Below are 13,576 nucleotides of genomic sequence, written 5' to 3'. Positions count from 1 at the left end.
AGATGGCAGGCAATTTAGAAACCCCCAAAGAATCAAATCTGGAACTTCTGAAACCAAGAATCACATAAGGAAATTGCGGCTATAAGTTGAATATACTCCCCAGATCTCCAGCAATTATTAATACATAATTGTAAGGTCATCCCCTATCCTAGGGATTCTGAAATCTAACTGATAGACCTGTCTGCCCATGTGCACAGAGGTACAGATCTCAAGTGTGTTCAGAGAGGCACTGTGTGCAACAGCAAAGAACAGGGACAGGGAGGAGAAGGCCCAAACATAATTCCAATGCCAGAGCCCACCAAAAGACCACTCACTCACTACTCAGCAGATGGGAAAATAAAAATGGGTACAAATTTTCTGTGCTATAAGATGCAACCAAAATAAAAACAAACCAGAAGAAGAGGGGGGAAATATTTTGCAACATAGACAACAGTTAATATCTCAAATGTGAGAAGCTCTTAGAAACCAATAAGAGAAATGTCTACCCGTGAAAATAAAAAATACAGCTCATAAAATTAGTGATAAGTTCCAACAGTCACATCGGAATCAAAGAAATGTGAAATATTACAGTGAACACCTTTTTGGCCTATCAAATGGGCAGATATTTCAAAAATAATCAAAAAGAAAAACTGATGTTGGTGAGAAGCTGGCTGGTGCAGGCATGAACCAAAATTCTGGATGCCATTTCAGCCTATGTTTTAAAAACATTAAAAATGTCCATTCCTTTTGAACCAGCAAGTCTCCACTTAAGGACAGTCAAGTAGGTAAAATATTAGTAAGAAAAAAAAAAAGCTAAAAAGTCAGGCGCCCACTACAATAAAGTCCTTATATATACACCTAATTTCCAGTTTATAAAAGGTAACACATGCAGCACTAAAGAGCTGCTGCAGTAAATGATGGCAGGTGACGCCATTTTACACATGGAGCCATGGGAAGGGACAAGCACATGTCAGAAAAGTGTTAAGCACATGTCAGAAAAGTGTTATGTTGCTAACGTGTTCTTGTATAACTACGGTCCTAACACGGGGCACAGATCCTGTCTCAAGAGTCAAACTCCGGAAGAGGAGACACTGATCGACATACTCCTACAGCGGTATCTGACAGCAGGTGAGTCTTGTGAGATGAGGTTAGGTGCCATCCTGGCCAAGTGACCCAACCTTTACCCCTTACTCACTCTGTTTACAGACCAAAGGGCAACTCAGAGTGGGGCCAGATGTGCTGTGCTAGTACTTGCCAGGGTCCCATACTCACCTTACCCTCAGGAAGACCCAGATCTCAGGTGAACTCGTCCTGTGACAGCGCCTCTGGCCAATCAAAAGCATAACTGCTCTACCCACTTCGCCCCCACTTCCCCAGTCCAGCTTCTGCCTCCATGGCAACAGCCACGCCTACCGTTGAAGAAAACAGAAGATACAGGTTTGGAGGTAGCTGAGACGAAAGCATCACAAAGGAGCCCAGTGAAGGTTTGTCTGAAACGATCGCATGAAATGTTGGGGCTGAGGGGGTAGCCTGTCCAACGATAGACCAGAAAGGCCAACAATAACAATTTACCCATATGATCAGAGATGTGCCTGAAGATGCGTGAACCTAGTAGAACTGAGAGTGCCTGCACTTAAACCCAAAGTCTCTGAGGGCAAAGCCTCTGCTGCCTTTTTCCACCATTGTATTTTTATCTCACAGGACTGGCACATAGGTGTTCAATAAACAGTTTTTTGCACTTAGATGCAAAAATGTTTAATAAATCCAATCTAGAAAAGTCTAGCCCATTCCAGTAATACAAAGGAAGATATCCCAATTCCAGGGGACTGTTCTATACGATGGATTATAAGGGGAAAGGGATCCTGTGAGCATTGTTTCGTGTTAAAAAGCATTTGCAAACTTCAACAGCCTCTCCTTATAGTGTTCTTAGCAAAGAGTACAACTAGGAGGCCACCTATGAACAATAAAGATTTATCTCAAATAAAAGCAAGCAAGCATATTAAACACTAAAGGTATTCCAACTAAAAGTGGGAGCCAGGAAGGGAGGACCTCCACCACAACCACCATGCAACACTATTCTGGAAAAACCTGGCTAACACAACTGAAGAAGAAGAAACGAAAAGCATAATGTGGAAAAAGCATTATTTTGAGCTAAAAAACCTTGTCACTAAATACAAGAAAAGAATCCCATTAATGGCAAAATAAATAAATTCTCATAAATAAATTCAAACTATCTGCAACTCCAAACAAAATTTTTTTTAAATGTCTAGGACATAACACAAATCCTAAATACATGAAGACACATGTTTTTGGATGGGAATGTGGAAATTGTTGTCAATCCTTCCTTGAACATACATTAAAATCCAATGAAAGGATGGGAAGCTTTGATAAACTGAGAATCCAGTTCCTCTAAAGAATAAAGGTACAAAACTATCAGGACAATCCTGAATAAGGTATGTATGTGGTGGGGGCAATGTGTTGTCTGTAAAATGACCCAAACATATGGAAACGTACAGTATTCTTTTCAACACAATGACGCAAGTGTCAAGACAAATACACTTAACCGAGCTAACACAGCCCAAAACCTGACTTGCATGAAAGTGTACACACACATGGGATTTAGTTTACAATAAAGAAAGGTCTTTAAATCAAAAAGAGCACTAACTGTTTAAATACAAACTATGAACTCTCTGAGGACTAAGTGGTAAAGAATAATTTTAACAAAAGTGATGAGAGGGGATGGCCAACACTTTAATTTCTGACCAGTTATTCAAGCATGCATTTCCAAGAAGGTTGGGACAGCCTCTGGCATTAGGAAAGCACCACAAACCAGTGCTGGGGTCTGGCCTCCTGCCAAGCAATTCTGTATGTCAACAACGCATCACTGGAAGCCTAAGGCCACAAAGGCCAATAATCTACTTTGCTCTCATTAAAATAAATCAGTGCCCTCAAAAAACAGCATTCCTCCAAAATTTTCATCAAACAGGCAGGAATGAAAACATAAATATCTTTAATAGAATGCTATGTAGCCATTAAGTCATGTTTTCAAGAAGTTTTTTAACATTATTTTCTGATTGCAAACATAAAAGATAATACGACATTCAAACATTACAAAATATTTAATGTAGAAACCACAAGCCACATCCACTGATCAAATCTGTTGCTATACTAAACCTTTTGACATCCATATATAGAGTAGCATCAAATTTTTACCCAAATGAGATCACATTAGGTGTTCTGCATGTGTGTGCTTTTAACTTTTATTTTTTCCAGTAAACTTTATGCCCAATGTGGGGCTGGAACTCACAACCCCAAAATCAAGACTTGTGTGCTCTGCCGACCCTGCCAGCCAGGCGTCCCTTGTGTATGTATTTTAAAACCTAGTAATTTATGATGGTTACCTTTCTATACTAGTACATATAGATCTACATCATTCTGAAGGCCACATAATATTCCATTCTACAGGTACACTGGTTTATTTAAACTCGGTGAAACCACTAATGTAAAAAAACTTTTAAAGCATTAAATGAAAATAATGGGGCATAAAATTGTACAGCATACGTGGCATTTACATGTATACCTATTTACATGCACATAGAAAATGATGGAAATATCCACACAATGGAATAAGGCAGTTTTTAGAAAGCAAACCTATAGATGGAAGTGTATTTATATGGAAATTCTTGTAGATAGTGCTAAATAGCTACTAAGTAGTATGTGTGCATACACAAAGAAACACACCCACAAAAATGGAGACTAAAAACATAGTGTACACATTATCTGAGCTCTCCAGGTGGCATATGACACCTTCTCCCCGCCCACCAACTACTGTCTCACATCCCAGGAACTTCACTCTTATAGCTTGAGTTTGAAATGTTAACGAACTGGGTATGATCTCATTGTGCTAAAAAAACAAACACGCAAGAGCAAACAACTACAAGGATATTTAAACATACGGAAATACATATAAACTAAGCCAGAAGAAAATTTCCATATAAACTGGTATAGATTATTCATAAAAGGGGGAAAATAAAAAAATAAATAAAAGATACTACTTCTTTTTGCATTTTAATTTCAAATGTTATTCTAAGTTTATAATTGGAAACAAATTTTTGAATATAAAATTCAAAATAAATTCAATTGCTGTTGGTCTTTCCTTTTCCTTTCTGCCTACTACTGCTAAGCAGCATGCCCTCTGTTGTGGTGGTCCCCGGGATGTGGACCCTGCTTACGAGGACACTTCATCTTCCCCTCTGGCTGCCTCCCACTGCTCCCATGGCACCCTCCACTCGCTGCCTGTATCACTTGATGGTGCTCCACACCCACGCCCTCCCCTCTGGCCTCATAGTTCAAACTGAATTCTGGTCACATGGCAAACCCATCACCTTCATTTCCTGACTTGGAGGTGGACCCTTGCATACCCCTACTCAAATTTCCGCATTTCCTTCTGCTCTCTGGAGTACAGATCCCAGTGTGGGTTGAGTAGCAGCCAAGGGCAGGATCTTAAAAGGTCTGACCACATTTGGCAGACAAAGGCAAAGGTGGAGACACAAAGGGACCAAGCCCTGGTCCTAGGGGCCAAGACCACCAATTCCAAAAGGAAAGAGAGGAGATGAATGACAGAAAGCAGTCTCTCTCTACCCTGGGCAGAGGGCCTTATAGATTTCTAGCATTCTTTAACCTCCAAATATTGGTTCTTGCATACACTAGACATCTAACCATGAAATGTTATATGCATCATAAACATTTCATGCAGAATAAATTTCACTTGTGAGCTTGACCACTTAAAACTACAGGACAGTGGTGCCGCCTGTACAACAGTGTTGCCACCGTGGTTTCTACCACAGTATTTGCGCCATTCTTTTAATGTTTTATAGCACTTTACTTCTCTATTTCATAAAAAATGAATAGAAAACAAAAGTATGGGCCTCACATTTAATGTAACTGAAACAAGGATGGAATTCATCAGACACCTCCGCTACAAGGTGGGGGGGGGGAGGTGTCTTTGGCCTCAAACAACTGAACTGGGAAGAAATTAATTAAAGAACACAGATCAGAGGCTTGAAAACATTGAGTGGGACACGTGAGGAGAGCTAATGAAATCCTGTGACCCCACTGTTTCACCTCAGGCTCCCCACATCCCATCAGTTGAGAAAGAAGCTCCATGAGAGCTTCTTCAACCCCATTTCTACTTACTTACTTTGGCCCCTCATCATGGTGCACCTAGATTCAGCCCCCTCACTCATTCTACCTACCTCATCCGAGGGGGCTGGAATTGAGAACTTTAAAGTCAGGAAGCGAGGAAGTTACTTTCTTCGTTTCTTGGGGACAGCATGGTGTGCGGTCTCCTCTCTCTTCTCGTTTGCTCCATTCTCCTGCCTCTCTCTGCAGACCGACATTCTCTACTTCAGCATGCACGTGGTAAGCGCTGCCCCAGCCCCAGTCCTACCTCACCTCCCGGTGACACGCCCAGTGCTGACAGCCTCAGCAACCCAAGTTCTCCGAGTCTGCAAGTACACACCGCAGCTCAAGTCCTTCTAGGGTGATGGTTCTCAAACTTGGGGTGCCAAAAGCCATCCGAGGTACTTGTGAAATATGTACCTGCCTTTCTAGATGTGACGATCTAGGAGGCCTGTGGTTCTCTAGGATAAAGAGGCATTCCAATAAGCACCCCAGTAGTTATACTTTGAGAACCACTGCTGTAGGCTTAGGTGTCTGGTCTTGTTCGAATAATCACAAACAGAAGCATACGGACAACAGGGGCTGCTGGGGGGCCAGTTTCATATGGCAATGTCAGCAAAGAGTAAATGACCACTCTCCCTACCATCCTGGCCGCAACCTCCACCCTCTGGTCTTTTAGATGGCTCTTCTCAGATCATCTCCACATCACCCTGGGCTTACCTCTATCACAAAGGCTTAGCACTTACCACACTGCAGCAAAATTTCCTTGTTGGTGTCCATTCTTGTGGGCTTTCCCCAGAAATTTCAGAAGAGAGGAAATAGTATCTAAGAATTTTAGTTTAATGATCAGACCCCAAATAGTTCAAGACGAATAAAGCTACTTTAAAGAGAATGTCTTCTGAGCCAGTATGACTAACCTGGCCATATTTTCACGTCAATTATTAGCTGATCATTTTTTTTTCTCCCAAATGAGAAAAAAACATGAAAAGACAGGCCACAAACGATGTACAGGAAAGGGCTACTCTGGTCAGACCTAATTTGAGTGGAAATTGGAAACGAAGGGGACTGGATATAGGAGACCTCTGGTGTCCTAGTTACCCTAGCAAGAGCTTCACTGCAACCAGATGCTGGCGCTAGGCTACCTAAAGGCCAGTGCTAGTGAACCTTCACCTTCTCTCATTTTGATTCCATACTCGCCAAGCAATCTTTTCATTATGGTTTCATTTCCCATGTAGGTCTGTCTACAGGGAGAGAATCTGTTGATCATACACACTTTTGAGTATTTGGGTCCCTGCTGTAGTTATCTCCCACTATAAGCTAACAAGCCAGAATGGAGAAAACAGGAACATTATACTTTAGTCACACCGGTTTTCAACATAAACTAATATGTCAGTAGGGTTTACATAGGTTTCCCCAGCTTCATTAATGTGGATCTACTAACACAGGATGAGTCCTTAGGTGAAATAAGGTTTCTGAGTGTCCACAGGCTTTAGGACCAGACACTGGGTACTTGAGGCACTCACTGAGGCCAGGCATAAACCAATGATTCCCAGGGACCAACCTGAATGGCACATAAGCCTTCCTTCAGATGGTAACACACCATCAGCACAGCCACCTATTTTGGTAAGCATGTTTTCTTACTCGTCATTTAACTACAGTTCTCACTCAGCAGACGTTGAGGCCAGTGATTATGTCACCCACTTCCAGAGATACAAAGTCTGGCATGATCCTGTCCCAGAGTGGGCAGTTTCCATGTTTGCTGACGGAATGAACAACTTTTGCTATTTTGCTCACTTCCCCACACGATGTGATTCACTGCACCTGACCTGAAGCAGTCAGCAAGGTGTGAAAGAAGAGTACGGGGCCGACTGAGTCTCTTAGTAGCTCTCTAATATCCAACTACTTCACTTCTCCCCCTGCTCTGACCCTAATCCAAGCTATCATCTCTCACCCAGACCTGAAATGGTTATTGCTGCAGCCACTGTTTCCACCCTCCTCTTCAGAACCCTACAACAGACCGTATTTTTAAAACACAAATCTGATTCTCACGTTACTTTTACAGCTAAAACACCTCAATGGTTTCCCACTGTGTTTCATATTGAGCCCATATACTTACCACTCACTGGAAGGCCTTTCACAACACAGCACCAACTGACCTCTTCCCCACCTTGATCAAACGCCACTCAATTCTTTCCTTGCTCCAGGCATCCTAGACTTTTGGCTCTTCTCTCTGGAGCCCTCAGAAATGCCCCTGTGCCCTCTGCTTCAGACTACTCTTGCCACAACACACTACCATCCTCACTTCTTCAGTGCTCAGCCTGAGCTTCCCTGGCCTTCCAGAAAGGCCCTATGTGGCCTCTTTCAGGTTAACTGTCCACAGTGAATATTCTCTCTCAAAAACATCAATTGTACAATTATTTTTTTCAAAGTCTTTCATTACCCAATAGACTATGAGCTCCAGGAATACACTTCTTTTCCCACTCTAGGCCATGTTTGCTAGAAGAACCGATGGACCTCTCATGCTTCTCTAATCACCCAACAAGAGAGAAAAAGTAGGCCTGAAAGTGCAACTGAGTGTTGGGGGGGTGGGGGGCGGGAAATGAAGGAAACTGAAAAGCATAGCATGAGGCCAAGGAGAATTTCTGGCAAACACACAATTCACCGGAAGAGTCTGTGAGTTTTCAGAGAGCACAAACGGGTACTTGCATGGCTGTATAGAACACGTATGCAGTAGAAAAGTGTCAGGATGAAGAAGAATGTGTTCACTCTAAGGATGAGTGTGGCAGTGTGAGAAGGGAATTCAGCTCACCTGGACCTGGACCCGGCCACCTAGTGTTTGGACCTAGTTCCTCTTCCTCTGGCCAGGTGTCTCTGAGAAGGGTAGGAGCTCGAGAAGGCAAAGCTGGGGAAGGAAAAGAAAACATGAGATACCAAATTTACTTTGCAAATACCAGATTCCTCAGACTGGAAAGGACTGCACCTTTATCTCCTCCAGTGGCAGAGGTCAAGTGAGACCAGGAGAAAGAGTCTTCCCTCCCAGGATGGAAGGGCCCTGGGCATTGCTCCCTGAGGCAAGAGTTGTACTGTGGACTGTAATCACAGTCTCTTCCCTGTGGGGTTATGCCAATGGCTGTGCAAGTCATTCTCTGAACTTCTTAGAATGTCTTCTAACAAGCAAAGCAAAACAGTAAAGACACAGGGCTTTGGATTTAGAAATCAATTCAAGAACCCAACTTTCCACTTATTAACTACGTGATGCTGGCAGTTCCTCTAAAAGCAAAGGGCACGTGTAGGCAAAACTCAGGAAAACAATAGCTGAAGTGGTACTATTATTTATTTACATATTTATGTATTTTACACACCCCATACAATACCTAACAACTTGCTTTTCTTGTCTCTGTTACTCCTCACCACAACACTGTAATCTTCTAAGTATCACTTTATAGAAAAGCAGATGCTCAGAGAACTCAATCTCAGAGCTCATGGCAGACTGGTACAGATGAACCTAATGTCACTCTGAAAAGCAGAACATCTACTGACATTTTCCGTGGAGACCACATGGACTAGAGATACAGGTACCCCTTAGAAAAGTGAGTTAAAACTCCAGTTTTGCCATCTAATAGCTAGTGATGCAGGGAAAGAAGTTTAACTGCACTGTAAATTTAAGTACTATGAAAAGATTATCTTCTATTAGGACCTTAGTATTATTGCCATTAGGTAGTTACTTCATTCCTTAACCTTACCCACCATTGTAGAGGTTTTCAACATGCTCCCAAATGGGGGGCTTACGAGATGCTTTGGTGGAGCTAGGACTAGAAGTGCCCCAGCTGGAGTCTGGGATACACGTAGGCAAACATGGTGAGAGCTACTTTAGTGCTGGAATCGCGGTAGTCCTCCAGAGGACGCAGCAGCAGTGCCACAAGTGACTCTGCGCATGTGCACCCCCCCACCCCCGCCACCAGCAGGTAGCCCCACCCAAGAACCAGGGCGGTCCCCCCCCTGCCCCGCCCCTGCTCTCCCAAACCACGCCCTGACATGCCTAGAGTACCTCCCCTGGATTGTCTCCCGTGCCATGCCCCTCTCCTGTCTGCAGCCCTGAATTGTCCAGTTCCACGCTCTTAGACATTTTTCTTTGCGTAAACTCCATATTGACCTCAGAGCCTCCACACCCCAAAACTTATGTCCATAGCACGCGTCCTCTTCCCACAGCACGGGTCCGTCTTCTGGAGACCTCACCTTCCCCAAATCTATTAAAATGCCGACATGTGAACCCCAGTCATTCAAACGGACCCTCAGGGCTGCACAGATGAACCCTGTCCCCACATTCCTGAGACTTGGCTTTGGTGTCCTTCGAGGAAATATCTCGCCTGCCACTCTGTTGAGTGGCCACTGCGGCAAACGCTCTGGGCTGGCCAAACTGGAGCCTACACAGCAAACCTGACTCCTGTTCTTAGCCATGCGAAGGTGGATAGGGCTCCCCAGGACCCCTCAGTCACTCAGGACGTGGCAGTCCCACCCTCAAGCCACCGCCTACAACTCCACGGTCCTTCTTGATGGCGCTTTAGCAACCACCTACTGGCCAACATGGCACAAGGGTGGGCAGGTGTTTGCAGCCCGGTGAATCTGGACCCGACAGCCCCTCCTTACACCCGTCCCCTGCAGCTCGGCCATCACTCAGATTGCGCCTGCGCAGCAAGCCCCAGCTGCCCAATCTGGGCCCGCCCCCTGCAGCCAAGCCGTCATTCAAGATGGCGCCTGCGCAGTAAGCTTCGGCAGCCACCTCTGGGCCCGCCCCCTGCTGCTCCGCTGTCATTCAAGATGGCGCCTGTGCAGTAAGCCTCGGCAGCCACCTACTGGACAACAAACATACTGCTGGGATGGGCAGGGGTCTGCAGGGTCTATTTATCGTTCAGGACAAGACAGCCCCTCCCTCAGGCCCACCCCCTGCAGTTCTGCCATCATTCAAGATGGAGCCTGTGCAATAAGCCTCGAGGGGCCACCCCACACCAACACAACCCAGGCCTACCCACCCAATGGGTAGGGGTCTGCAGTCTCCTGTTATTCAAAACATGAAAGCCTCTCTCAAGCCTGCTCCCAGCAATACCACCATCACTGATAGTGATACTTGTACAATAAGCTTTAGCTGTCACCTACAGGTCTTAATATCACTCGAGCGGGTGGGGCTCTGCAGCCCCTCCCTCACCCCGCCCCCTGCAGGACCTCTGTCACTCAAACGGTGGCTGCGCAGTAAGTCTTGGCTGCCACCTGTCGACACAGTAGGCAGACCTCCGCAGCCCCTCCCCTTGGGCTCAGCCCCTGCAGCCAAACCCACGTGCACTCAAGATGGCGCCTGCGCAGTAAACCTCAGCTGCCACCTGTCGGCCAACAGCGTCAGAGTGGGCCCAACTCTGCAGCCCCGCCCCTTGGTCCCACCCCCTACAGCTAGCCCCACTGTCACTCAAGATAGCGCCTGCGCAGTAAGTCACGGGGAGCTCTGCAGCTCCTCCCCCCCTTGGATCCGCCCCCTGCAGCTCGGCAGTCCTTCAAATGGCGCCTGCGTATAAGTCTCGGCTGCCACCTGTCGGCCAACAAACAGTACTACAGTGGGCCGAGCTCTGCAGCGCCTCCTCTCCCCTTGGACCCGCCCCTGCAGCTCCACTGTCCTTCAAGATGGCGCCTGCGCAGAGTCTCGGCAGCCACCTGTCGGCCAACATGAATAGTGCCAGCGTGGGCGGGGCCCGCGCAGGGTCAGTCCCCCAAACTGCCCGTGGTCCCACCCCCAGCCCCGCTGACAGGGTCTGCGCAACACAGCTAGGCTGCTCCCGTCCCCAGCATTTCCCCTAGCCAAAAGATGGGGCCAGACACACCGCAGGGTGACAACCACAAGGGAAGGCCTCTGCCGCGCCCAGATATCACCAAGGAGTAACAGCCGGTGCGTCCACAGCCTGTAGCTCTGTACCTCAGTACTAACAGTTTCATGGCGGCCACGACCGCGGCAGCCGCGGCAAACTTAGCACAACGCTTGGCTTCTCAAACCACATGGACCCAGCCAACAAAACGGTCTCCGGGTCACTAGCCATGGTCCATTCTCAGAAGTCAGAGCTTAGCCCTCAAGCCAGTTGAGGTGGCACCGTCACGGCAAACCTCTGCAGCCAAACCTTCGACTGGCAAAGGAAGTGCAAGGTAGTCAGGACCCTGAAGCCTTCAGAGCATAGAACACGGGGTCACCACGGTCCCCCCCCCCCCCCCGCCGCCGCCGCTGCCGCCGCCAGCCCTTGGCCCCGCCCCGCTGCGACCAGCCAGCCACCATCGCACCAGCCTGCGCGGCCGACCTTAGCCACCCCCATCAAAGATGGCGCCAAGGTAGGCGGGATTCAATGATACCGTCACAGCCCAGGCTAGCCGCAGTCTCAACCGCCCTTGGCCCCGCCCCAACCCGCGGCCAACCAATCAGGATAGCGCCTTTGCAGCACACTTCACCACCCACACCAAATATGGCGCCAGGTGGGCGGGGCTCCCCAATCACTCACAGCCCTGAGAAAATACCCACAGGCGTGAAGCCCTCGGCCCCGCCCCTCACGACTTGTAGCTCCTCCCGCCGCCACTGCGGCAAAACAAGCCCCGCCCCCAAAGTCTGGCAAGGATGCTGAGACAGCCTGAGGGACCTGGCTGTCAGGGACGCCGTGGGACAGACGTAGTGATCTGTAGCCCCCAGACCCGGCCAGCCCACCACTTCCCCAGCACCCACCCTGGCGGGCTCGCCTGACAGAAGTCCGTGGTCATCCCGTCCCCGTCCCCCACCTCCACTAGGCAAGATGGCGCGGCAGCCCCCCGGCTCCGCGGCCACCTCAAAGGGGCAGCCGGTCCCTGAAACCCCGGCCAGACACGCAAGATGGCGTCCGCGGCAAGCGCGGCAAGCCGAGCACCGGACCCATTGAGAACCCCACCAGGCGGTGTCCGCCGGCTGCCTTCCCCCTTCCCCATCTGACCAGGGTCCCAGAGTGCAGCGTGTGACGGCCGTGCTGCCTCACGCGGCATCCGGACACCGTCCTGACACAGACGTGTAGCGCGGGGGTCCGGCCGGACTCACCTCCCCTCACCACACTGCCTCGGGCCCCACGGCTCGGCCCAGGAGCAGCCCGTGTGCACAGTCTAGCACGCCCACAGGGCCCCTGGCGCCCGGCGGCGCCACCAGCCCAGGGTGGACATGTCCGCTCCTCAGCTCCGACCTCGTCCTCCCCGCGGCTCCCAGCGTCTGCACCGAGCCTCTGCGCGCGACTCCTTGTCAGGCTCTCCGCAGAGGCGGGGCTGCAGCGCAGGCCAATGAGAGGCCGAGCTGCCCACCCCGGGCCCCCTCGCCACGCCTCTGAGCGCTGCCAATCAGGCTGCGGTTGCCGTGGCGATGGCTTGGCGCGAAGGCAGGAGGTTGACGTCAACCCAGCCAACACCAGGGGCCCCTGACAGGGGTCTCGATAAGGGGGTGTGGGGGTGTGTGAGACCCCCACACAAAGAAACGGGGGTGACACGCAGAAGGGCTGACCAACAACTCCCAAACACAAAACCAATGAAGAAAAAAAAATACATTTGTCCCAAAAGTGGAAATCCTGCGGGCAAAACCATGTACGTTGAAGTGTGAAGAACGAGAAAGTAGGAGACGACACTTTTGCGTCCAGGACACGCGAGAGACGCGGGGCTAGTCCCTCCGTAAGCCAGGCTCTCCCGGGCCCCGGGCGGTACAGGCCGAACCGCGCCAGAGACCCGGGCAGCGAGGGAGGAGGCTGGCACCTCACGGGAGCGCACTGGCGCTGGTGGACCCGCTGTGGAGAGTCACGCGCGGACTGCACGCCGGGCCAGGCGGACCCCGCCGCAGCCCGCACAGATCCCGACACGGATATCCCCACACAGACCCCGCCGCGGCCCGCACGGAACCCGCACAGATCCCAACGCGGATCCCCGCAGCATCCCACACAGATCCCACAGCCACCCCGTCAGTACCCGCACAGATCCCCGCAGCCACCCTGTTAGCACCCGCACAGATCTCGACACGGATCCCCACAGCCGCCCCACACAGATAAATCCCCGCGGCGTTCCGCACAGACCCCGCAATCTGTCCGGTAGCACCCCGCACAGACCCTGCGGCGCCCTCATACAGATCCCACCAGCGCCCGCACGCAGCCCCCCACCACGCCCGGGGCACGGACCCCGCAGTGCCCCGAGGACTTCCGCGAGCCGCCCCACACGTGGCCCTGCACAGACCCCTCGCAGTGCCGCGCACGTGGCCCGGCTCGGACCCCGCGGACCCCCCACAGTGCCGGTGGGCACACGGCGGACCACAGAGGACACCGGGGAACCGTAGCCCGGGACAGCAGCGAGGGGCGGCTGTCCGGGACTAGGGACAAATTGCTCACGTTTGTAG

General features: G+C 49.7%; 1 protein-coding gene across 8 annotated transcripts in view; it reads right to left on the bottom strand.

Annotated features, from left to right (window-relative positions):
* PEG3 (paternally expressed 3) overlaps window positions 1-12,465 on the bottom strand; it is a 33,212-nt gene extending 20,747 nt beyond the window's left edge. For 2 of the 8 annotated variants that reach the window (XM_043600042.1, XM_043600043.1), the window contains exons 1-5: window positions 12,251-12,430; window positions 7,970-8,062; window positions 5,907-5,949; window positions 5,235-5,364; window positions 1,252-1,388 (exon numbers count right to left, since the gene is read on the bottom strand). The gene's annotated coding sequence lies outside the window, so the exon portion shown is untranslated. Of the gene's footprint in view, window positions 1-1,251; window positions 1,389-5,234; window positions 5,365-5,906; window positions 5,986-7,969; window positions 8,063-12,250 lie in introns of all 8 variants that reach the window. The other 6 variants (XM_043600041.1, XM_043600040.1, XM_043600044.1 and 3 more) reach the window with 6 other exon arrangements.
* Between the last annotated feature and the right edge of the window lie 1,111 nt (window positions 12,466-13,576).

This window comes from Prionailurus bengalensis, chromosome E2, assembly GCF_016509475.1.
Source record: "Prionailurus bengalensis isolate Pbe53 chromosome E2, Fcat_Pben_1.1_paternal_pri, whole genome shotgun sequence".
Lineage (NCBI taxonomy): Eukaryota > Metazoa > Chordata > Mammalia > Carnivora > Felidae > Prionailurus > Prionailurus bengalensis.
The sequence above is the reverse complement of the archived record's forward strand: the minus strand, read 5'-3'. Positions and strand labels throughout refer to the sequence as shown.